The 25,634-nt window shown below is 40.8% G+C and overlaps 1 long non-coding RNA gene across 18 annotated transcripts; it reads left to right on the top strand.

Moving 5' to 3' along the window:
* Window positions 1-10,491: 10,491 nt before the first annotated feature.
* On the top strand, window positions 10,492-15,464 carry LOC147894942 (uncharacterized). Of its 18 annotated transcripts, none has more exons than XR_015541973.1 (5): window positions 10,492-11,340; window positions 11,811-11,866; window positions 12,130-12,506; window positions 12,736-14,580; window positions 14,732-15,464. It is a non-coding gene; the product is annotated as an uncharacterized LOC147894942 (long non-coding RNA). The 18 variants fall into 18 exon arrangements; XR_015541981.1 differs by having other exon boundaries at window positions 10,492-12,506; window positions 12,736-13,783; window positions 14,274-14,385; window positions 14,532-14,580; XR_015541980.1 differs by having other exon boundaries at window positions 10,492-12,506; window positions 12,736-14,208; window positions 14,353-14,385; window positions 14,532-14,580.
* Window positions 15,465-25,634: the final 10,170 nt, after the last annotated feature.

The following is a 25,634-nucleotide window of genomic DNA, read 5'->3' as shown; positions in this document are numbered from 1 at the left end:
AAATGCCTGTATTGGCTGTCCGTTAGCATTTCAGATTCTATGATTGTGCATATACAGGATCTAGAGACGCCTAAGGAGGCATGGGATACATTGGTGAAGCTGTATAGCACAAATACCAAAGCACGAAAGATGCAGCTAAAGCAGGAGTTGCACAATGTGCAAAGGAAAAATATGAATATAAATGAGTATTCCTTGAAGGTGAAAGGCCTTGCAGATTCTCTTGCCTCCATTGGAGCACCTGTTGATGATGAGGACTTAGTGTCCGTGACCTTGAATGGTCTTGGGAAAGATTATGCACAATTTCGGACATCCATTGGAGTCCGTGAAACATTTCCTGATTTTCAGGAACTTATTGCTCTCTTGCTGAGTGAAGAGCAAAGGAATGGTGGTTCAGCCACCTCAACTTCTCAAGAGACTGCTTTCTACTCGAATACAAGTAGAGGCAGAGGTAGAGGAAGAGGCCGTTCTGGTGGCCGTGCAGGAAATCAGAACCAACAGCAACAACAGGAAAACCAGTCCTATGGAGGAGGACGTGGTAGTTCTAGAGGCAGGGGGAGCCAAAGAGGCCGTGGTTCATGGCAAAGGAACCAGCAAGTAACTAGCAGCATAGAATGCTATTATTGTGGAAAGCCTGGACACAAGGAGAATACATGCTATAAAAAGCAGAATGACATCAAAAGTGGAAAGTTGCAGCAAAGCAACTATGCATCATCAAGTGGGCATGGTGACGACAGAAATGAGCAACTTTTTGTGATGCAGCATATGGTTAACTCCATGTCAGGAGATGCTGCAGCTTGCAATGATGTTTGGTATGTTGATTCAGGTGCCTCTAACCACATGACCAGTCATGGTGAGTGGTTTCATGATGTCAGAAATTTGGATAAGCCAGGTTATGTTGAAACAGGTGATGATACTACGCACCCAATTACGCAGGTTGGTAAAGTGCCATTGGCTATGCAGGATGGCAAAACAAAGTACTTGGCAGATGTACTTCATGTTCCAAAAATCACTAAGAACCTGGTTTCAGTTGGCCAGATGGTTGAGCAAGGTCTGCAGGTTAGATTTAACCCTGATGGATGCTTCGTTGAGGACTTGAAAAATAAGTGCCGCTTGGTTGCGAAAGGCAACAAAAATGGCAGAATGTTCACCTTGGATGTTGATATGCCTGAGGTGAAAGCTGCTATGTTTGCGCATGGGAGAGGTGTCATTGCAGATATTGAGATATGGCACAAGCGCATTGGGCACGTGAATATACAAAGGCTGAAATCTATGCAAACGAAAAACATTGTTGCAGGTTTGCCTAAATTCAGAGTTGAGGGAATGCAAAAGGTATGTGAAGCATGCCAAATGCGTAAGCAGGCCAGACATGCATTTCCCAAAAATGCTAAGGTGAGCAGAAGACCTTTGGAAGTGATCCATTCAGATGTTTGGACAACCAAAACTGCTTCTATTGGTGGATGCCATTATTATGTGACGTTTATTGATGACTACACTAGGAAGGTGTGGATTTATTTTATGAAGCACAAAAGTGAAGTGTTCAACCATTTCAAGGCTTTTAAGGCCATGGTTGAAAAAGAGAAAGGTGTGCATATTAAAGTGCTAAGATCTGATGGAGGGGGAGAGTACTTTTCAGAAGAATTTTGTGAATATCTGAAAGAACAGGGAATTCAAAGGAAGTACTCATGTAGGTCTACCCCTCAGCAGAATGGGGTTGCAGAAAGGAAGAACAGGCATATTGTAGAAGTAGGACGGGCGATCCTAAATGAGAAAAACATGCCTGATTATTTTTGGGCTGAAGCAGTAGCAACTGCTGTTTATATTATGAACAGAACCCCCACTGCAGCTGTCCATGGCATGACGCCTGAAGAAATGTATACAGGCCAAAAACCAGATATTTCTCACTTGAAGGTATTTGGTTGCATAGCTTATGTTCATGTTCCTGATGAGAAGAGAACAAAGCTGGATCCAAAGGCAGAAAAATGCATCTTTATTGGATATGCTCAGCACCAGAAAGGGTATCGCTGTTATAACCCTTCCACCCGCAAAATGCAAGTGAGCAGAGATGTTGTTTTTGATGAAATGAGCAGCTGGTATGCACCAACTGTTATGGTAGGAGATGCAGATGCAGGAAATGGGAATGCTGCAATAAATGCAGAGCAGCAATCTCAAGCCTTGAGTGGACCCAGAGAGTCCTCTACTAGTGGATCTAATGCATGGACAGGGAGATTGAGATCTAGTGAATCGTCACATGGCAGTCCTGATAGTGTTGTGCAGGTATCACATAAGGGAAAAGAAAAAGTGGACCATGCTCCAGTGTTTGATGTGTCTGCTGGTAGCTCTCATGTTGATGGAGAGTCAAGTGGCTCTGAAATGAGCCTTGATGAGGAACTTGGGATTCCTTCTGTTGTTACACCTGGTGCAAGGAAAAGCAGGCATGATTTAAAGACTCCTGCAACTGATCCAGTTGTACGGAGGTCCACTCGTATTAAGTATCCAGTTGACAGGCTGAGATATGATGGGTATACAGCACATCACTATGCTTATATGGTCAAGGTTCTAGAGGAGCCAGAGCCCACATGTTTTGAGGATGCAGCAGGGCATAAAAATTGGGAAGCAGCTATGGATGAAGAGATGGCTGCCTTGGATGCAAACCACACTTGGGATTTGATGCCTTTGCCTCATGAAAAGAAGGCTATTGGCTGCAAGTGGGTTTACAAAGTAAAGCACAATGCTGATGGGTCTGTTAGCAGGTACAAGGCAAGATTGGTTGCCAAAGGTTTTGCACAGACATATGGAATTGACTATGAGGAAACTTTCAGCCCAGTTGCAAGGATGGCAACCGTGAGAGTAGTAATTGCTATGGCTGCTGCAAAGGGATGGTCTTTGCATCAGATGGATGTGAAAAATGCCTTCTTGCATGGTGACTTGCAGGAAGAGGTTTATATGATGCAGCCAGAAGGTTATGAGGATAAAGCACACCCCGATTTTGTATGCAGGTTGCGCAAAGCCTTGTATGGCTTAAAACAGGCGCCGAGGGCATGGTCAGACAAGATAGGGCAATATCTTGTTACTATTGGATTTCAGATTTCCAATTCAGATTTTTCACTTTATGTGAAAAGGACAAACAGAGGGATTGTGCTTATAGTCATCTATGTTGATGACTTGATTATTACAGGTGATAGTGATGCAGACATTAATGAAGTGAAGCTGCTGTTGAAGCAGAAATTTGAGATGAAGGATTTGGGAGAGCTGCGTTACTTCTTGGGCATTGAGGTTATTAGATCCCCGAGTGGGATATGGCTGTTGCAAAGGCAATACGGTTTGGACATGCTGTCCAAATATGGGATGACAGGCTGTAAGCCTATCTCTGTTCCATTGGAGCAGAATGTGAAGCTCAATGCAGAGTCAGGCGAGCTTCTTGAAGATATTACTATGTACAGGCGCATAGTAGGTAGCTTGATTTACATGACTATAACCAGACCAGATTTGAGCTATGCTGTGGGGCTGGTGAGTCAGTTTATGCAGGCACCGAGGAAGCCACATTTGGATGCGGCTAGGCGCATACTGCGGTATGTGAAGTCCACATTGCATTATGGACTGTTTTATGAAGCTGGGTGTGCATTACAGGTACATGGATACACAGATGCTGACTGGGCTGGTAGTGTCTCAGACAGGAGATCTACTAGTGGTTTTATGTTTTCTCTTGGGAGTGGTGCCATCAGTTGGAGCAGCAAGAAGCAGCCAACAGTTGCCTTGTCGAGCACAGAGGCTGAGTACAGGGGTGCAGCAATGGCTGCATGTGAGGTAGCTTGGTTACGGAAGCTACTTGCAGATATGGGACAGTCAGTTCATGCAACAGTTGTCATTCATTGTGACAACATTAGCAGCATCATGCTTGCTAATAACCCAGTTTATCATGCTAGAACGAAGCACATTGAGGTGCATTATCACTTTGTGAGAGAGAAGGTTCTAGCTAGTGAGATTGATCTTGTCTATGTCAGCACTGAGGAGCAGGTGGCTGATATCTTTACGAAGGCATTGGGTACCGAGAAGCTTCGCAGATTTAGGAGCTTGCTTGGTGTACGTGAGATGGATTTGAGCTTGAGGGGGAGTGTTGAGATATCAAGCTCTACCCCCGATACATCTCCTGGATGACTATCATTTATGTCACCGCCTATGTTAGTTATACTCGTGGTGTAGTTAGACTACCACGTATGTTTTTTGGTTTGGGTTCACATATGAACCACGTATTCTAGGTTTCGACATATAGGGTATTTCCCTCTTCTATTGTATTGTTGTTGTGTGCAAAAGTGAAGAAAGGCTTCACCCTCCAACCTTGTGTCCTCTCTCTTTTCGTGTGTTGTCAAGAAAGCTGAACTTGAGTCTCCTATCTCTCTCCCTTATTCTTTACAGGTGCTATAGACAAGGATCGAGAAGCACATGCTGAGATTACCATAATGCTTTAAGAGAGAGGCCAAGTTAGCAAGGCTTACTGATCTGTACTCCAAGTCTGCATCCCTAGCCCGTGTGACTGCCCGTGTGTCAACCCTTTAACTATTTTCCATAGACCAAAAGTGTTTTATGTGTAAGTAATTAAAGGCATTTCTTTTCGTACACCATATAAACAAGCAACAATAGAAGTTCCAGAGTAGTTCTTTTATTGGCTTCACTTGTAGATGTAGTAACAGTTCATAGGGTCGTTTTCTTGGCTTCAGCCTGTAATGAGATGCACATGATTCTAAAAGCTGCGTGACGGTTCAGAGTATTTGAAAGGCAGTGTGAAGATTCAGAGTATTCAAGAGGCAGCGTGATGATTAGTACGGTTGTTCATATTCGTATGTCCGCTGCAAATGTTTGGCTCAAGTTCCCCATCCTTTGAGTTAGAATCACTATCACTTTCATGGGTGAAGAGATTTGGTGATAGAACGTTCAGGAGCCAATCTTGTCCACACCTTTTGGCTAGCTCACCTTCCTCCGCTAGCACCAGTCCTCCATCCGTTTCAGTTTGTATAGTGGGAGAGCTCCAATCTGCTGTGCATTGAGTGTTCTTGATCTCTTCAAGCTGATGTAGCTTCAAGTAGTCAAGTAGCTCTTGTGTGCCAAGTTGCTCCTAAAGGTACTTGCTCTTAAAAACCTTGTAGAGGCAGCTTGATGATTCAGAGTTTTTGATTGGCATTAGCTTGACGTTCTTGTAGCTCGTCCTTGTTGCTTCGATGGTCGTGCTATTGATGCTCGTAATTTGAGCTGCTACGCATGGGCGATTTCCAACAACCTCAAAGTTTTTTGTACTACAAAATTGATCCATTAAATTTTCAAAAATTCAAAATACTATGTACAAAATCCAAAAGCATACATTTCTAAAAACAAAGTACCATGTGCAAAATGCAAAGTGCTATGTTCTATATCCTAAACTCAAATTGTTACATACTATATGCAAAATGCTATGTGCAAAATGCAAAATCATATGAACCCAAGGAAGGGCACGTTCCTTGGTCTTATAATTTTTGGAGAGGAAATGTGTTGACTCTCCCCCCACACGAATGTGTGGTTAATTTTATTTGTTTATGTATTGGATACAAAGTGCTATTTGCTAAATGCAAAAATGCTAGTTGATCAATGCTAAGTGCTAATTCTAAATGCAAAATGATATGTACGAAATTTAGAGTGCTATATCTCAAATTCAAATTGCTACCAAATATATACAAAGTGATAAATAAAAACTGCTATATCCCAAATTCAAATAGCTACAAATATATGCAAAAAAATATATGCTAAACACAAACTCCTATGTGCAAAAAGAAAGATCTATGTACCATGTTCTATATTCGAAATGCTATATGCTACATTCAAATTCCTATATGCTATATTCAAATTGGTATCAACATAAACTAGAGACGTTATAAATTTTGAGTGAAAATAATAGTGTTAACAACCTTGATATTTTGTTTGCAAAATATTTGAATTGGTGAATTTCAAGTAATTTTTAATGCTCTCATCCACAACAAGAAAATAAAGTAGGTGCTTCTACTTTAAATATAATTTACTTTATAAATATGAAAAGGTCTTTTATTGAAAGGAGAGAACGTGCTTCCTACATTAGCATAGAAAACAAGAAAAGACGCTTACAACCGAGTTTCTCCTCATGGCTATTCATCAATAAATTTCTAAAAGAATGGAACCAAATCACTTCTCAATATATTTCGAAGATGCAATATTGTGTATATTGTGGTAGAATAGAATTTAACACAGGTTCTTTTACAAAGTTAAAATCAGTAATATCACTACTAGAATCAAGTATAACACCATATGACTTATCCAATACGTTCATAAGTTTGCATGTAGAAAATGGCCTAGGACATAGGTCAAAAATGGCTTGTAAAGCATGCATAGATAGTCCATTCAGAAAGTTGTACTTGGTTCCCTATGATCCATACTATTTATAGAATGTATTAGGTACGGACATATTTCAAATGCAAATGCTTTTTATAATCGATATATCCCTAAACGTTTCTAAAGGTATTACATCTTTAGCAACAGGTATACTACAAAGGAGATCGATGTTGAATAATCCACTAATATGTTGAAATCGCCAACAAAGATTCTGTAGTAACTCAACAAACTTACTATCAACAACAAAACACGTTCTAGCGTTTAACTCTAGAACAAACTCCATATTTAAAAAATACTTGACAATGTATGAACGACCGCATCCAAAACTAGGAGTAAGTGTTCTTTCTTCAGAAGTTATTTCTGATATCCTTGAAAGAGACTATGCTGACTCACCATTCGATCTTATGAAAATTGCACATGAGAACAACTACTTGTCATTACTAGAACAAATCAACATGCTACCTACAACTCATCAATTCAAAAAAAAAACATCACATGAAGTTGGGACAATTGTACTTCGTGATTCAACAAGAATTATTAAGCGTCAACTCATAACATCTATGGAAGGTCTATCACAATGTGACGGATTAACACTAGAGTATGTATTACTCCCATTCCTCTATCCTTTCGGATATGGTGCTCATGACGGCAAGATGTTCTTCGACGTATATTTAAAAATGAGAATATTAACATTGTTCTCCGTGTTCACTCTTTATAAACCATACTTGTTATTGATGTACCAAATATGTCAATCTATTTTAATAGCAAACTCTACTCAAACTACAGTATTACAAAGAGATATTGACCAAAAAAGACGACAATATCCAAGAATATCTGAGCAAGAGATAATTAGACGCGCGCAACTCTTTCTTCTGAACAACAAGAAATTTACGAAAAGATAAATAAATCACCCACAGGACTTCATGTCATTTGTGGTACTCCTGGTTCAAGAAAGACATTTATGATCAAGTACATTACTTATAATTATGTAAAACAAGGAAAATCGATTGTTCTAGCAGCAACAACAGGAGCTATTGCAATGAGACTAAGTCGATTGGCAACTACTATCCATCATCAATTTGCTCTACCAAAGAGACACGATATGTTTCGTGCCTCCTTACCAGTGTCAGACGAACGATACATAGAATTGCAAAATGCAAAAATCATAATAATTGATGAGATCTCAATGACGATATGCCAAACATTAAACAAAGTAATCAGACAACTATGCGAAACTTACAAGCAAACAATCTTGCAGCCTTTTGAAAATAAAAAGATGCTCTTATTCGGAGATATGTCCCAGTTGCCTCCAGTATGCAAATGCAAGGTGCAAGAAAATGAATTCTGTAGAAAATGCTAAATTGGAAACTCGGGTTTCTGGACAACTGTAACCTTTTCATTCCTTCACACATCAATACGACACCTAGAAGATCCAACATACATAGAATTCTTAAACATAATTAGAATAAGACAACCAACGGTAGAAGAGATTCAGTATTACCTAGGTAATTTAATCATAAGTGATAGTGAAGCAAACGATTTCATTGACAAGGACACAACTATACTGTGCACCCATCAAAAAGACACAAGATACTATAATGAGCTCATATTACATAAGAAATTCAAAGAGCATCAAATTAAAAGCATCATTGTGACATCCAATGCAGATCAAATCTTGCTACACCTTCAAGAAAATCAGGCAAAATCTCTGCTCGATTCTTCATGGACCATCCAGAAATCCAGCATCCTCGAACAAGCAAAAGTGATGATCACAGAAAATATAGATCTCATAATCGGAGCTACAACTGGCGCTATTGCAAGTGTCATATCACTAGAAATAGATAATAACACAAACAACATTTTAAAATTTCATGCCAAGATCTTATCAACAAATAAAAAAATCACACTAAGACGATCAAAACATAAACGGAAGGTATTAAACTCAATATGGTATCACAAAACAACTTTTCCAATCACACTAGCATATGCAATTACAGGACACAAGTCACAAGGATGCACACTCAAAGGAAAGGCTCTTGTAGTAACACAAAAATCATTTGCACCAGGACTAACGTATGCCATGCTTTCATGAGTCACCTCTCGAAACAACTTAAGAATCTTAGTTAAAATCAATCCATCTAACTTCATTCCAATGCTTACATGAACTTTAAAAAAATAGTAATCAATAGAAATTCCTTTGATTAAATATTCATCAATATAAGAGAAAAGAAACTTTTGATATACAAACTAATATGCAGGATCTATCAAAAAACTTATTTGAACAACAAGAAATAATAAAATATGGCAACATCAGACGAGGTACATTACGTTTTCAATATTAAGCATTGTAGTATTTCTTCACATTAGTTTATATTCTAATTTAAAATAGATTACTATTTCGCAGATCTTTAATCAATTCAAAAGTAAAGCCCAATTGGCTCAACAAGATCAAGAGAAATCAATAAAAAGAACAAAGGGACAAAATTATTTCTTGTATACAGCTCAAATGCGTCTTGTAAACATGGCTGGAAAGGAACCAAATGAATACATTTATGGATGGAGCACACTGCAAGACCTTAGGAATTTCATGGATAACAATCAACATGAAGTACAACAATGGAAGGCAGAACATGGGGACAAAGAAATGAGAGCAAATGGTTAGTAACCCAATTTTATTTATAAAAAATGATTAAATTTTAAATTTTAAAAATACAATAAATAACATATACATAATATCATTTCAAACATAATGTAGGTCTAACTAAGTACATAATTCAAAAAATCACAAAAGAGGACGATATCATTACTCCAATGATGTTGAGAACAGAAGCACAAGCTATAATAGATAAGCACTCAGAAGGAATTTTAGCTTATTGCCTTGAACTTCTACACTTTGGCTGCAATGTCAGCTTAGCTGAACTCCTCAAAATAGATCGTAAGACTGGAAATGTCATACTAGCGGATTTCAACAACATGTTCCAAACAGATGATTAAAAAAAAGCAAAAGAGTTGCCATTTACCATAGAAGGTATAACTTCCATTATCGATTTAAATTTTGCAAAAGAAGCATATGGCGAACATTTTGAGTTTTTCTTGACTCCACCAAAGAACAATATATTTCAGCCCCCTAGACTCCATATCTTAAAATACATTCAAACTTCATCTTCTAACACACTAGAAAAACTCATCGTACTTCATTTTGCTATTTCAAATAGGAAATCGCGAAGAAGACAAAGAAAAAGGCACAAAAGGCCCATATTACATATATTCTATTCTATGTATTGCTACAGAAAAAAGATATATTGGACAAACTAGAAATCTTGAAAAATGGATAGCACAGCACCAAACCAATCCTCCATTAAAATTGAAACATGATGTTAACAGGTACAAACCGTTCCACTCGAACTTCAAAACAGAAATACTAGCCACCACAAACTTTAAAAGTAAAGTGGATATACTCGAAGAGAAATACATAAAAGAACTCAACACAACCGACTCGAAATATGGCTACAATAACCCCAGTGGAAATCCAGCATCTACAAAAAAATTTTACTTTCTAAAAAATAGAGACATAATCTAGTATATTTAAGTACAAGCCCATTTTCAATACATGTAAAGGACTTCCTATATCAAACTATAGTTAAATCATACTCTTGAAGGACTCTTAATTCATAACATATATTACTCAATTTTTTCTATTTTCAAAGCATTACTACTTTTTTTCAATACACATAAAATAATTCATGTATGAACTGTTATTAAAAAATGCTTATAAAAACGTCATGTTTTTAGTGATATATAACTCCATTTATAACAATTCCAATAATAACCACTTTTAGGTCTACTACATAAATTTTAATGTATTGTTACTCTTATAATAATATTATAGTGTATTTCAAAAAATTCTACTATTATAGTGCTCTTCTTCATATCATAATTAATTCTTCTCAAATTGCAAGTTTACTTAAATCTAAGCTCTAAATTCATTTTAACAATCAAGTGAAGATGGAAAATATTATTTAACAACTTTTACAAAATAGCACTAAATTCATGTATATAAATACAACTACTTGCCCGGATCTATTTTGCCGACTACTGGAAGACAAGGAGGCTTTTTACTCAACCGACCTTGTTCCCTTGTAAAGACCAATTCGCTTAAGGAATTTCATCATCTCTCTTCGGCGAAGGCAATCTGCCTGTCGATCCTCCATTCTCAGCAACGGATATCTTGGCTCTTGCAACAATGAAGACATCGATCCCAATTCCATTCATCACTCCTTTGGCTCCCTCAGTTTTCTTCAAATCAGTTCCTTTAGCAGAAGACAGTATCTTAGACATCTTCAGAGATTGGCTCTCTCCGTGCCAGAGAGCCTTCTTCGAGAGGCCACTCGTTGTAGCTCAACAAACCTATCTTTGTGCTTTTTCCGGGCTTTACGCGCACGCAACGACACGAGGTGCGCGCATAAGCTAGGTTGCACAATCTGGACCCATAACTTTTGTGGATCGATCCGACCGCCAGCTTTTCGAAAAACTTGATTGTTTTGCTCACGTTTTTCTTTTTCATGTTCTCTGCTCCTAATCATTTCTTCCCAGCAAAGATTCATAGCTTCTACTGTCATTCAACGTACATGTTACATCTGCTTGTGGAGCAAGAGCGACACGTGGCGGCAATTCCCTGCGCAGGAATTCATGTTTGATCTTTACTCTCAAATATTGTTGCGAGGTTTCTTAACCCAGTGCCGTTTAGCAACAAGATCTGGCATGCTTTTCTCACATCAAGGAGTTAACGCGATACGTGGCGGCAATTCGCTACGCCAGCTTTGAGGGTCTTGTCGACGATGCTCGATTTTTGCCGTGCGTTCGAAAATGAGAGAGTGTGAAGGTGGCCTCTCAGATATGGCGGGGAGCGGTATAGCTCAAATCGAGTGCTGTCTTGCATTGGAATGATGGGTAACTTCCTATTTCGAAAAAACTTTTGGATGGCTTGTTTAATAGGTTAGGTCCATGCCGAAAAATGATACCTGTCATTTACTTGTCATACCCGATAATAGTTGTAAAGGCCAATTGTCTTAGCTAGTGTGGCGGTTCTGCTTGTTAGTGTTGTCACGTGTAAATCTGTCCTGCGCCTTATGGAGTAGTAATTGTGCATCTGAGGTGAAGCTATTGAAATGTTAGACCTACATGCCCTTGACTTTTTGTCAGGCTTTGTCTTTCACTTGCTCCCTGCCGCGTGCCTAATAATTTGCTTGCAGATGCTTAGTCCACTACCACTCCTCACACGTGATGTATCATATGTTGCATCTCTATCCTAGACAAGGTTGGCGCATGGTTGAGAGTGTGGAGGTGTAATCTCAGATATTGTTGCATTGGCTGATGTATAGCTTCCTGCTTTAAGAGGTCTTGGATGGCTTGTTTTACAGCCTAGGCTATGGCGCGTCATCAACTGATGCGTTTGATGGCGAGAAGACGGATTTGGGTACGTAGAAACAAGTTTGTGGCATTTGCTGCTCCAAATGGTGGCAGTCCTTTTTGGTTTAGGGCACAATTGAGTTGGCATAAGTAAATTCATTGTGAAGATGCTTAGCAAAGATGATCTACCAAATTTTATATTCCTGTATTCTTCTGATGTTCAGACAAGATGAGTGAATTAAATTGATCAGTAGATGAAGGGTGAATCTTGTTGAATCAAATGCCTTTTGGTTGTGCATCTATACTGAGTTGTGCATCCTCCCCTTGCAGAGTGTCCGTCTGTCTCAATGTTTTTATTTTAATAGGGGAGCGGAGTCACATGTCTGCATTGGTTCAGATGGAGGTGGTACTGAGTTTTGTTGAGGTAAGAGAAGACTCTATGGGTGTTGGATTGCAAGCTGACATTGCCTGTGTCCTCGATAGGACAAGTGAATCTGGCCAGGTAAGCATAGGTTTGCAGCATCTGCTTCTCGTGTGGAGGTGAAACTGATGCTTCTCATTTGAAATCAATATTTGCTTATAGACTGTCGTGGACTGCACAGTGTATGTTTGAAGTGGAGAGCCGAAGGTGATACAGAAATTCAAGAAGTCCATGTTTGGAAAAGCCGGCCGTTAATCTGATAATTCCCCTCTTCATGGTCATCTATGTAAGAATAGATATCTGAGTCGAAATTTTCTGTTATGAAGGAATGGTAGTAAGGTCATGTTTGGGGCAACGCATGGAGCTGTGAGGGTGAAACATTGAAAGTCTCAGTTTGAATCTGCAAGAGCGATTTGGCGAAGTAGGCTCAAGTTTGCAGAATTTGCTAGCCGTATGGAGGTGGCATTGCTAATCAGAAATATGTATTTGCTTATCGATCCCTGTGGCATGCACAGTGTACTCTCTCACGTGTGTCTTATGTGGAGGGCTGAAGGTGATTCTCAAATTGAAGCATTATGCCGATGCTCCCTTTCATGGTTCTTTAGTATGTAAGGGTATTGATGGAATATGCACTTGGCCTCTGGTGCAAATTATTCGTATACCTAAACTATCAAAGTTTCTGGTTTTCCCACTTATATTTGATGATGCAGCGTGTCGTGTAGAGTTGTGTGAGTAAGTTCAGGTTGAGGGCAGAACATGGAGCCAAGAGATAAGAAAAATTGCAGAGGATGAATGTCGATGTGAAAATCAAGCCAAGAGATAAGAAAAATTGCAGAGGATCAATGTTGATGTGAAAATCAAGATTTTACATCTTGATGAGCAGTTGTAAGAGAGGTGGCCGTGCTCTTTCCTTGGTCTGCTCTTCAATGGGAGAACATCGATTTCTGTAACTACATGTAAGTTTGCGGCATTTGCTGCTCCAAGTGGTGGTTTTGAGTTTGTCTTATCTGAAATCCATATTTGGTCAAGATGCAACCATCACGTGCTCCATTTCAGTCCCTACAGATTTGGATAGCGGGAAATGTATAGGAGCCTTAAAGTGCACGTGTGCTTTCTTTGGTGCATGTCAGGATGTGTTTCTGCTCTTAATGTGCCATTTCTACATTTGAAGTTTCGAATTGAGCTCCTCCAAGTTTCTGGATGGCAGAGCCTTCAAAATTGTCCTTGGTCTATGCTATACACAATATGCTACGACTAAGTGGATTCTAGTAATGGCGTAGGTCATAAGACAAGGTAGAGTGGTTTAAATTGATCAGTAGATGAAAGATGAATCATGCTGAATCAAATGCCTTTTGGTTGTCTACACTGAGTTGCGCATCCTCCCCTTGCAGTGTTTCCGTCTGTCTCAATGTTTTTATTTTTATAGGGGAATGGAGTCACATGTCTGCATTGGTTCAGCAGGAGGTGGTACTGAGTTTTGTTGAGGACAGAGAAGACTCTATGGGTGTTGGATTGCAAGCTGACATTGCCTGAGCCCTCGATAGGAGAAGTGGATTTGGCCAGGTAAGGATAGGTTTGCAGCATCTGCTTCTCGTGTGGAGGTGTGGTACTGATGCTTCTCATTGAAATCTGTATATGCTTATGGACCGTCCTGGAATGCACGGTGTGTGTTTGAAGTGTAGAGCTGAAGGTGATAGATATAAAGCCGGCTGTTAAATCTGACAATCCCTGCAAGGATAGTGATGGGGTTATTTGTCCTCCTGTGTATATTATATGAGTCTAAATTTTAGGCTCGAAGGAATGGTTGTGTAATAATATATCTTTTATATTTTGTGAAGCTGGGTAGCATGGTGGGAGGAAGGTCAGGTTTGGGGCGACGCAGGGAGCTGTGAGGGTGAAACATTGAAACTTGAAAGTCTCAGTTTGAATCTGCAAGAGGGATTTAGCTAGGTTGGCATAAGGTTGCAGAATTTGCTAGCCGTATGGAGGTAGTGTTGATGTTTCTGGTAATCAGAAATATGTATTTGCTTATTGATCCGTGTGCCATGCACAGTGTACTTGCTCACGTGTATTTGATGTGGAGGTCTGAAGGTGATTCTCAAATTGACATGTCAGTTGAGTGGCCCTTGCAGCTTTTGGAGCAACCGTAGCTTACATGGAGTGAGGTATATTGGCAGAGGTTATTTTCTGTATTTTTCAACCCCAAGAGTTTGATTGGAAGATGGAAAACTAGATACATTCTGCTCTTATGGGGTCAGCTTACTCTTTTTTTCTACGTTGTCAATTACGTAAGGTTTTGATGTGGTGGTAGGAGGAAGCGCTTATACGCATTCACATCTTGATGAGAAGTTTTAAGAGAGGTGGCGGAGCTCTTTCCTTTTGTCACCTTTTCAGTTTGCTGCATTTGCTGCTCCAAATGGTGGTGGTGGACTTTCGCCTATATTTGAATTCTGTGTTTGCTGAATATGCAACCATCGTGTTTTTCATTTCCGTCGGTACGTTTTTTGATAGGCTGAGATTTGGACGTCGCACCTCGGATGCGATGATATACAGGGTGTTGTTGGAAGGTGCATTTGCTCTCCTATGTGCATCTGTGTCAAAGTTCTGTATGTTGAGGAATACTGGGGTGTGCCCTCTTATTTTGGGTTATTTCTGTGTAGAGAAGTATGAGAATGATCAGGTCTTTAGGCAACACATGGATCCATGACATCGCTATTTGAACCTGGTCAGCTCTGCCTGGGGAGGAGCAATGCTGAAGCAAAAAGTTGAGTGGTATGGCATGCTTTTAATGCTCGCCTTCTACTATTTAGAAATTTAATTGGATGAGTAGCTGGTGAAGGCATGGAGATGCGCTTTCTCTATTTGGACAATGCGTAAGAGTAGTCATTTCTGCAGAATCTTCCTCCATTTTTTGTGTGTTGTTTCATTTGGAGCAAGATGACCACACTCCTATGATGGGGATCAAGGCAGGGGCTTTTGGATCCGAAGCCTTGTGAATGGTGTGAGAGTTCAAAGTTTGTATTGGCATCTTTACATCTCAATGGAGTAGTTTGATTCATGATTGAAGGGCTTTGGAAGCAACTGTAGCTGACATGCAAGTGAAGATAAATGGCAAAGGTTATTTTCTTCTTTTTGCAACCCCAAAATGTGTATTTGAGGACGAGAGGGAGTGTGATATATTTTGCTCGTGTGATGAAGTGTAGGGATATATTATGCTCTCACGTGGTCAGCTTGCCCATTTTTTTCCTACTAAGACAAGTGTACTTCAATGGGAAAACATGGATTTTTTTAACTAGATATAAGTTTGTGGCATTCTCCTTCCTCTTGTTCTCTCTTCATTGGGAGAACATGGATTTGTGTAACTGGATATAAGTTTGCGGCATTTGCTGCTCCAAATGGTGGTGAGTTTCTCTAATCTTTGCAATCTGTATTTGCTCAACATGCAACCATCGTGTTGTCCAGTTCAGTCCTTACAGATTTGGATAGGGGGCAAAGAAGTGCACAGGAGCCTTGAAACGCCTGGATGCTTTCTTTGATGCATGTCAGTATGTGCACTGCTCTTAATGTGCATCCGTGCGTTTGAAGTTTCCAATGGGGTTTCTCATGAAATTCGTGGATGGCAGAGTCTTCAGACTTGTCCTTGGTGTATACTATGCACAATGCGGTATGACCAAATGGATTCTAAAAGTGGTTTAGGGCATAATCGAGTTGGGTTAAGCATATTCGTTCTGAAGAGACTCACAGAAGTTCATTTATTCCTCTATTCTCACATCCTGTCCTTGTTCGAGCACGTAATCCGACAAAGTGACTGGATTAACTTGATCAGTAAAAGAAGGATGAATTTTATTGAAGGTTCCAATTGCATTTTGGTTGTCTACAGCAAGCACTTAAGCAAGAAGTTGAGTGGTACGGCTTACTTTGAATGCTCGCCTTATACTATAATTTAATTGGATGAGTAGCTGGTGAAGGCATGGGTATGGGCTCTCTCTATTTGGACAATGCTTAAGAGTAGTCATTTCTGCAGTCTCTTCTTCCATTTTTTTGGTCTTGTTTCGTTTGGACTCTGGAGCAAGAGGACCACACTCCTAATAAACCCTACAAAAGTATGTAACTGAGTCAAGTTCTGAGTTTCAGGCATCTACTGTATAGCTTTTATGCAGGGGCTCTTAGATCGGAAGCCTTGTGAATGATGTGAGAGTTCAAAGTTTGTATTGGCATCTTTACATCTCACTGGAGTAGTTTGATTCATGATTGAAGTTACTACTGGCTTATAGTGCAAGTGCAGTCCTACGTTATGCTGTTTCCAAGGGGCATGGAGATGAGCGGCCTTATTGGGCTTTGGTAGCTGACATGCAAAGTGAAGATAAATGGCAAAGGTTATTTTCTGCTTTTTGCAACCCCAAAATGTTGTTTTGATGAGGAGAGTGATATATTTTGCTCTGCCCTCACGTGCTCAGCTTGCCCATTTTTTTCTACTTGACAAGTATACTAGGTTTTATTGTGTTGGCTTACAAGCATACATTTCTCGGAGAGCGGTTGTAAGAGAGGTGGCCATCAATGGGAAAACATCATGGATTTCTTTAACTAGATATAAGTTTGTGGTATTCTCCTTTTTTGCTCTTCAATGGGAGAACATGGATTCGTGGAACTTGTTATAAGTTTGGGGCATTTGCTCCTCCAAATGGTGGTGAGTTCTCTTATCTTTGCAATCTGTATTTGCTCAATATGCAACCATCGTGTTCTCCAGTTCTCTTATCTTTGCAATCTGTATTTGCTCAATATGCAACCATCGTGTTCTCCATCAATTTTCGGAGTGGTTTACGTCATATAATCCATAAAAATTTGGATTCGTATGAAAAAGGGGTTACTTCCTTGCAGTGTGAGTGCATGGTTCGCTATGAAGATAGAAGCTAGAAATGATTCATGGATTTATGGAGATAGCATTGATTTTTTGCTAATCCAAAATGGATGTATTTGCAACAGCGTAATCGTCAGCAACTAGACTCCAACAAAGAATCAATTCGTTGCAACTCCAGCAAAGCAGATGTCATTGTAACACTCCTTCTGTCCCTAGTTACTTTGCTTGTACTCTTAAGCTTCTGTCGGTGCTTCCCTTCGTGTGTGTGTGTATGTAGTATTTGTCTGTGAGGGTGTGTATTGTGATGTAGCACTACCTTTACGCATGTTAGTATCGGCAATCACGTCGCAACTCACCGCCGATCGCATTTTCCACTTTTTTCATTTCTCAGCTGTTTTGATCGATGTCGCTGCTGATGATAGAACTTTCCTGAGTTTGCTGCTCCTTCCCAACCGAGCAATCACCATTGGAGCTCTCAATGACACCTATTGATGAGAGGTCACTCATAATGTTAGGCTTCAAAGGTATTACCTTCAGCACTGATGTTCAACCAAGAGATGGCGCTCGATAGTTCAAACCACTATGAATATGGCTTCATTTGGATCCATTTGCTTATTCATTAAGCTCTTCCTCTATCTCTTACAACCTATTCGAAGCTACAACAAAGGAAACATCCCTCACTTCTTTTGGCAATTCTGTCTTTGCTCAGACTCTATTTGCGTCAATTCGCCTATCTTCGGTGTCAGCCTAGTGCTTCTTGTTGATGAGCTGCTGCATTTGATTTTTTGCTACTTTCTTTGTGTCTTGCTGCTACTCTCTTAGCTCTGTGTTGCGTGGCTGGCTGCTGCTAGTAGCTTGCTTCAATGCTTGCACTGTCTCAATCTTATGCTTACCGTTGTTTTAGTCACTTTGTTCGGCGATGCTACTTCTCCTGCCCTGTTCTTGCTTGAAAACTTTATGCTACTCTTTAAGTTATTGTGTCAGCACCACTACAACTGTGCTCAAGGTGCTACATCCATTGCAACCATTTCCTAGCTTGTCGCCAACTTTGCCTTGTGCTTATACAATGGCTTGCTACTATTTATGCTTTGATGCTACTTTTCTTGTAGGGTCACCGCTAAAGTACCTTGCTAGCTATCTCTCGCATTCCATGCCACTTGCATCGTTGAACTTAGTCTACTAGCTGTCTGTTGCATTCCATGCTTATTGTTGAGTCTTGTGGTAGCTTGTAGTACTATATTACTATTTTTCTTCACTAGCTTGCAGTATTACTTCGACTGCTCCCTCTTAAAATCCAACAAAACGCAAACTCAACTATATTGATACAATCTTTAAATACAGATATACAAACATGAAATACAAGCCACAGAGACACATATCAACTCTAATATTATATGTTTGGAAGAGACTAGAACCGAAGACTATGAACCATATCTCACGCCAAATTTCCAAGACGTAATTGATCGCTCCAGTTGCACCTAGCACAAAAGAATATTCACATAGAAAAAACAGAAAAACATTCACTGCATGGAATTGAGATTTACCAAGCATTCACAGAGCACAAAACACAAATTTTAGTTAGATATGAGCAGGCTCTTTTCTTTTGTGAGCATTAGCCTTCTAAATATCTCTTTAGGATGAAGGAGCAGCAACTTCTTTACATTATTGGACACTGACAGTCCGGCCTCTCGTGCTTTTGTCTCACGGTTCCTTGTCTCACAGTCTGGACGTCGGATGATGCCCACAAAATCTTTCCCTGTTCACAAAATTTGCTTGTATAATCTGTTGCTCATAAAAGTCTCTGCTCGCCCACCAACTCCCGTGTCGTTCACGTCGTTCACCTCCTGCCCACCAGCTGCCGCGTCGTAACTCTGCCACATCCAAAACTCTACCATACATTAGAGATTACCATTCAAAACCTCTACCGCATCCAAAACTCCATCGTCTCAACGCCCACCTCTCCATCTCAAGCCATCGTCCCAATGCCAACCTCTATGCCTCTCAACAAAAACCTCTCCCCTCGTCATCTCTGCCATCTCTGCCTCCTCCCAGCTCGCAATGCCCACCTCTGCCCATTTTCTTCTTCCATTTGCGACCTGTGTCTCTCAGCCCTTCACAATTCCATTGCCATCTTGCAGCCTATAGCAGCTCTCCTACGCATCTGACCATTCACAGGGCATGTTCACTTCTCCGCCCCAAGGGTCGTCTTGGTTCATTCATGCAACTATTCGTTCAAGCTACCCCTCCTAGCCAAGTCTCTCCTTTGTACCAAGCTGTCTTGTAATATAGGGCTCGGCGTCGAGCCCTGCTTTCTAGGTCTCCTCAAATATTTTGTGCTCCTTCATTCTTTGTTCTAATGTGGATTGCAAGTTTCTACGTTGAGTGTATCGCAGGCTCATAAGGTGTGGAAGGAAGAACAAGCAACGAGGTGTGACTTCCCGATAGCCCTTGATCATTCCAGGTATGCTACAACTATCTCTTAGACTCTCAAGACTTTGGTGCCATTCTATCATGGAACATAGGGCTCGGTGCCAAGCCCTGCTTTTTGCCTTCGTTTCCCTTTCATCCATGCCTTGGTATCTCTTACGTCCATCCCTTCATTTCCCTTCTGAGTTGCAAACACGATCGCTCATTGACAACTTTGCTCACTACCAAGCTCCCCTAGGAAGTAGGGCTCGCTTGCTTTTTTTGGTTCGGTTGGGGTGCCCTTGTAGATGATACAAGTTACTGTATGTTGCACAAAACTTGTCAAAGGGGCTAAATGTGCATTGAGTTCTTTCTATTCACGCTGCATTGTGTAATTTTGATCTAAAAAATAGGGCTCGGTACCGAGCTTGGAAATACAGACTTACTTTCTATAAGTGGCATTCACTATTTTTGAAAACGTGGATCATAATTGCTTTTCATTTTGGCAAGATAGTGGCTGTCTTAACCCTTCCTTTGGCAAGAAACATGTTAATGTGGTCATTATTCTAGAAATTTTTTCTTATTGCAAAATGTGCATATATCGAGCTAATCTATGTATTATTGTTTTATGCAACTATTTGCTTGTAGAAAAAGCTACATGCTTGTGGATAATATTATACCAATGGTGATACGTTTTTAGGTATTTCAATTCTTTCAATCTTATGCACTTTACATACTAGTTTTTTAATGCAGTGAGAAGAGTGATTGTTATATGTTTTACATTCATCAGATAATGGTATTGACAAGATCCATTGCAAAAAACACATCAGTTGAGCTATGTGGGTTGTACTATAAGCCTTGTTCTAGAAAGACATCAACCAATAGAGGTGTGTAAATGGCTAAAAAAGAGATTATGAATGAGATAAGTCATGATGATTGTGAATCAAGTGAGGATATTGATGTTGATGATCAATCTAAAGAAACATTTTTGAAAACAAAGGTGAAGGCAAAATTGAATTAAATTGAGGAACAAGATAAAGATGATGAAGAACTCATTGTGCCAATTGAGTTTTCACAAGAGATTCTTCAGAGCACATTGGAGAGAATAAGAGTTGTTAGGAGAACTCTTCCTCCTAAGATTCCCTTGTGTCGCATTAAATTAAATCAAAAAATAAGAACTATCAGTAAACAGTCAAAAGAGATGGGTTTCACATTGAAAAAGGATGGCTATATTGAAGAGAAGGGTAGCTTTATTTTGACTATGCAAACAATGGATGGGGCTCATATTTTAGTTACAAAGGATGACAAGGCCAAATGGGATCCAATATGGAAAGAAGTGAACAATGAATTTCAAAGAGAGGTTCAAAGCAATGATGAGTGGAGTGACCTCAGTGGTAAGATGTTCATTTGCTGGGATGGTAATCATAGACATGCAGGATGGACAAAGGAGATAGATGAAAACTTTTCTTTTGACAAGAGGGTGCATGTGTTGGTTCGGGCTTCCTTCATTGCCCCAAACAGAGATGATGAGGATTGCCTGATTGGAGCACTCAATAGAATTAATGAGTATGTAATTTATTCATATCCTTTGTGATAAGTCTTTAATAATATATACATATTTTTTTTTCTTTTGACATTTTTTTTGAGAATATCTTTTTAAGTTTTCTATGTGTTGTGATATGTCGAATGATGTTGGTGTGGTGAAAACCACCTTCAAAGATATACTCTTTTGTTTAAGAAAACTTTGTGAATGTGACATGAAGTATTTCACAAGTAAACAGTGTGAATGGACTTAAAGTCCAACTGAGGGGTTGGAACCAAGTTGATTTAGTTGGGTTAACTAATGGAATGTTAGTGAACCTAACCTAACTGTTAGTAACTAACCTAAGCTAACCAAATTAACCTAACCTTACCTAATTGAACTAACCTAGGGTTAACTAAACTAATCGAACGTAACTAATCAACTAACCTAACCTAACCTAGGCTAACTAGCTAACCTAGCCTCAGTTAGTAACTAACCTTAGGTAGTTTTAAGTTAGGTGTGTTTTTTTTTCCTCTCAATTGTTAGGGGGGGTTGCCTCGATGGCGGCACAAGGGGGGGGGGGTTTCTCTGAGCAGGGGGTTTGTGTCGCGCAGTGATGCGGGGGGTGCAGGGGAGGAGGAGGGGATGGGTGGAAGGGAGGGGCGCAGGCGCAGGGGGTAGGTTGGGGGTAGGCGCAGTGGGGCGGAGGGATGTAGGGCGGGGAGTGAGAGGGGAGGGGGTGGCGGTGCAGGGGAGAGGGAGGCGGGGAAAAAGGGGAGAGGGGGGCGGGACGCGGGCAAGGAGCGAGGTGGTGAATGGGGCGGGATGGCAGGTGGGGGGCGGGGCGACATGCACCATGAGTGGGACTAGCACACGGCTATTGCAGGGCGGCTCTATGGGGCACTGCCGTGGGACGATAGGGGGTGGGGAGGGAGAGAGCAAAGAGGGGGAGGGGGGTGGAAGAGAGTGGTTGGGAGGGGGAAGAGCAGAGAGGGGGAGGGGGGTGGGAGAGAGAGGGGGGGAAGAGAGAAGCAAGACAGAGGGGGTGGTAGAGAGAGGGGAAAGAGAGAAGCGGGAGGAGGATGGTAGAGAGATGGGGAGGGTAGAGAGAGGGGGGGTAAGGGGGAGAGAAAGAGAGGGGGGGGGAGGGGGAGAGAATGAGAGAGAGAGAGAGAGAGAGAGAGAGAGAGTGGAGAGAGAAAAAAGAGAGCGAGAGTGAGAGAGAGAGAGAGAGAGAGAGAGGGAGAGAGAGAGAGAGAGTGGCCAGTCGATGAGCCACAAGGGGAGCTAGTGCTAGATCAACAGTATGAATATGGTACACAAGTGACTAAAATACCATTGGAACAACCTCCACAAGTACTATAGAATCATCAAGATTGCTACATGGGCACCACTTGTATTAGTAGTATCGGCAGTCCTCATCACCGTCTGTCTTCTCCAACATCAAGCTAGCCATCTCTTAACTTTAAGAAATTATTAATCCAATATTGGAAACTATATATCATTTAAGAGAAAGGGCCTCAATGATGCAGATGCCTATGTTGATTGCTGGAACAAGTATTGGGTAGAGCATAGGTCGAATCCATAGGTAGGGGAGTGTAGTGATGCGATGGTCTAGTCATGGACATCAAAAGCCATAAATTGACCCAAGAAGAGAGTGTATGTATCAAATCACATAAGAGCTTGCTTGGTATCGAAGCATAGAAAATGGTGATGATTTTCTCCTTGTTGATCTCCCAAACTTCCAGTCACTAGTATGTTCTCTCATGTGATGTTTCTTAATTGTTGTGATCTTATCAATGCATATTCGCATATTATTAATATGATAATTTTTAGACATTGTCTTTCACCAAGAGCTACTTTGGTTCTAGTGGTTCATTTGCACGGTGTTTGTTAACACCACCAAGCGGTGTTTATTAACACCACCAAATACATAATTTTCAAACTCTACCACACTACCAAATGCTCTATTCCAGTTCTTATACCCAGTGAAAGGCTTCACAATGAATGAAATTTTCCGTAATCATTGGAATTTTCAAATATCAGCAAAATTTTCAATATTGGCATAATTCTCCAGATTAATATAATTTCTCACAATCAATGAAATTTTTCCCAAATTTAATGAAATCCACCCAATTTCAAAATTCCCAAAATGCAACTTTCACTTTATCTAATATGGTGTTCACAAGAAAAGATCATGCTACAGAAAGAGAAAAGCAAGGAAGGAAGCATACTATAGGCTGGGAACACAAACAATGGTGAAGGGTATCCTGATGAGAAAAGGTCCTTCCAGGTTGACAAGGCACAAGAAGGGTCTGCTGATCATGTGGAAACTTTAGGGTAGGTTAATGAGGTTGAACAGACATAGGATGAGAAGGCAAACTCATTGCTTGGTGCACATTTGGATGCATTAGCAAATATATAATGTGATATAAAATCATTCACTGTTGACGTTCAGAAAGATGCAGAGGCTAATGCAAAAGCATACAATTCTGTTGTTGATATGGATGCATAGGCTGATGCATCACCCCACAATTCTCATGTTGAAAAGGATGCAGAAGCTGATGCAAAAGCTAAGGATGATGTTCAAAAGGATGCGCATGTTGACATCAAAGCATCCAATTATGATGTTCAGAAAGATGTGCAGACTGATGCAGAGAGACACAAAGCTGAAATTGAGAAAGATGCACCTGTTGATGCAAAAGCATACCCTGTTGATGCAAAAGCATACCATACTGATGCACAAAAGAATTCACCAGCTCATATTGAGAAAGATGCATAGGCTGATGCAGAAGAAGACCATGTTGATGCAGGGCAAGGCATAACAGGTTGTTACTATGGAGGTGTTGCCTCTTTCCCACGGCTTCTACAGGAAGAGTAGGGTATTCTCAGTATGCAGGGTTCTGAGGCTTTTTGTCACCTACAGATATATCAGGGTTGTTGTTTGTAGTATACATGTAGCTTAGGACCTCGAGTCATATTCCAATGAGAGATGTAGGCTTAAGTGTGGTAAGCAAACATAGTGCATGCATGTGTAAAAAGAATGTGTATCATCATAGTTGAGGTAATGAAGGCTTTTGCCTTCATTGGGGGTTGAGGGGTTTAGGAGAAGTTTAAGGGTTAGATGGAAGTTCAGGGTTTAGAAGGAGGTCCAAGGTTTAGAAGGAGGTTCCAAGGTTTAAGAGCGGTTCTACAGTTACAAGGAGGCTCTAGAGTTTAGAAGAGGTTCCAGAGTTTAGAAGAGGTTCCAGGGTTAGAAGGAGGATCGAAGGTTCAGGGTAGTACATGGTGGAGACCTCGTCTCCCTCGTAGATCATGGAGGTTACGGGTTGAGGAACTAAGGGCTTAGGGGGAGCATAGGAGTGGCACAAGAAGAAGGTGTAAGAGTATGGGGGAAAGAAGAGAGAGAAGGGAGGAGGAGGAGGAGGAGGAGGAGGAGGGAGGAGGAGAAGGGAGGAGGAGAAGGGAGGAGGAGGGAGGAGGAGGAGGAGGAGGAGGGAGGAGGAGAAGGGAGGCGGAGGATGGAAGAGGAGAGGGAGAGGATGGGTTGCAAGGTTGGAGGAGAGGGGAGGAGGAGTTGCAAGGTTAGTACATGCTTTTGGACGTGGAGTGCAAGGAAGCATGGACACTTGAGACAATTAGTTGGAGAGAGTTCATGGTGGAGAACTCGTCTCCCTCATAGATCATGGAGGTTAAGGGTTGAGCAACTAAGGGTTTAGGGGGAGCATAGGAGTGGGAGAGGAAGAAAGTGTAAGAGCATGGGGGAAAGAAGAGAGAGGAGGAGGAGGAGGAGGAGGAGGAAGGAGGAGGAGGGAGGAGGAGGAGGAGGAGGAGAAGGGATGAGGAGGAGGGAGGAGGAGAGGGAGAGGATGGGTTGCAAGGTTGGAGGAGTTGCAAGGTTAGGACATGCTTTTGGATGTGGAATGTAAGGAAGCATGGACACTTGAGACAATTGCTTGGAATACCAAAGTAGAACTCAACACAATGCCCCAAAGAGTGCTGGCTTCATTTCATTATGGGGTATTTATACAAGTTGGAGAGTTTCTCTCTGTGCATGTAGGAATTGTAAGACATTCTCTCTCTACATGTAGAACTTGCATATAGAAGTTGCATGTAGGAGTTGCATGTTGCATGTAGGACTTGCATGTAGGAGTTGCATGTAGAACTCGCATGTAGAACATGCATGTAGGAGTTGCAAGTAGACATGCATGTAGGAATTGCATGTAGGAGTTGCATGTAGAACTCATATGTAGGAATCACAAGTAGAACTTGCATGTTGAGGATTCCTAAGAGAGGTTATTCCTAGCCTTATGGAAGTACAAGTGGAGCTTTGCCACTACTCTACACACACATTTGTTACTACCTAAATTTATGTTGGCATAGAGACAACATACTCTTGGATCCATTTTATTACCCGTCCTTGGATTATGGCTTATTGTGAGCACCTAGCTGGGTTGCCATGTCTTTAGTTAGTGGATATGGAACTTCTATCGTGCCAGTCGATCTTGCTGTAAAGCCTTGGCACCATACAATTTTTGCTCAGTTTCTAGGTAGCCTGTATCCACCATTTGTTCGAACAGAGATATGTGGCCTGCTTCTAAGAAGATCGCTTTTTGATAGAGTCGGCT

Source organism: Dipteris shenzhenensis, chromosome 13, assembly GCF_047967505.1.
Source record: "Dipteris shenzhenensis isolate YYH24624 ecotype China chromosome 13, Dip_SZ_1.0, whole genome shotgun sequence".
NCBI classification, from domain to species: domain Eukaryota; kingdom Viridiplantae; phylum Streptophyta; class Polypodiopsida; order Gleicheniales; family Dipteridaceae; genus Dipteris; species Dipteris shenzhenensis.
Note: the sequence above shows the minus strand (reverse complement) of the source record. Positions and strands in the feature narration are given on the sequence as shown.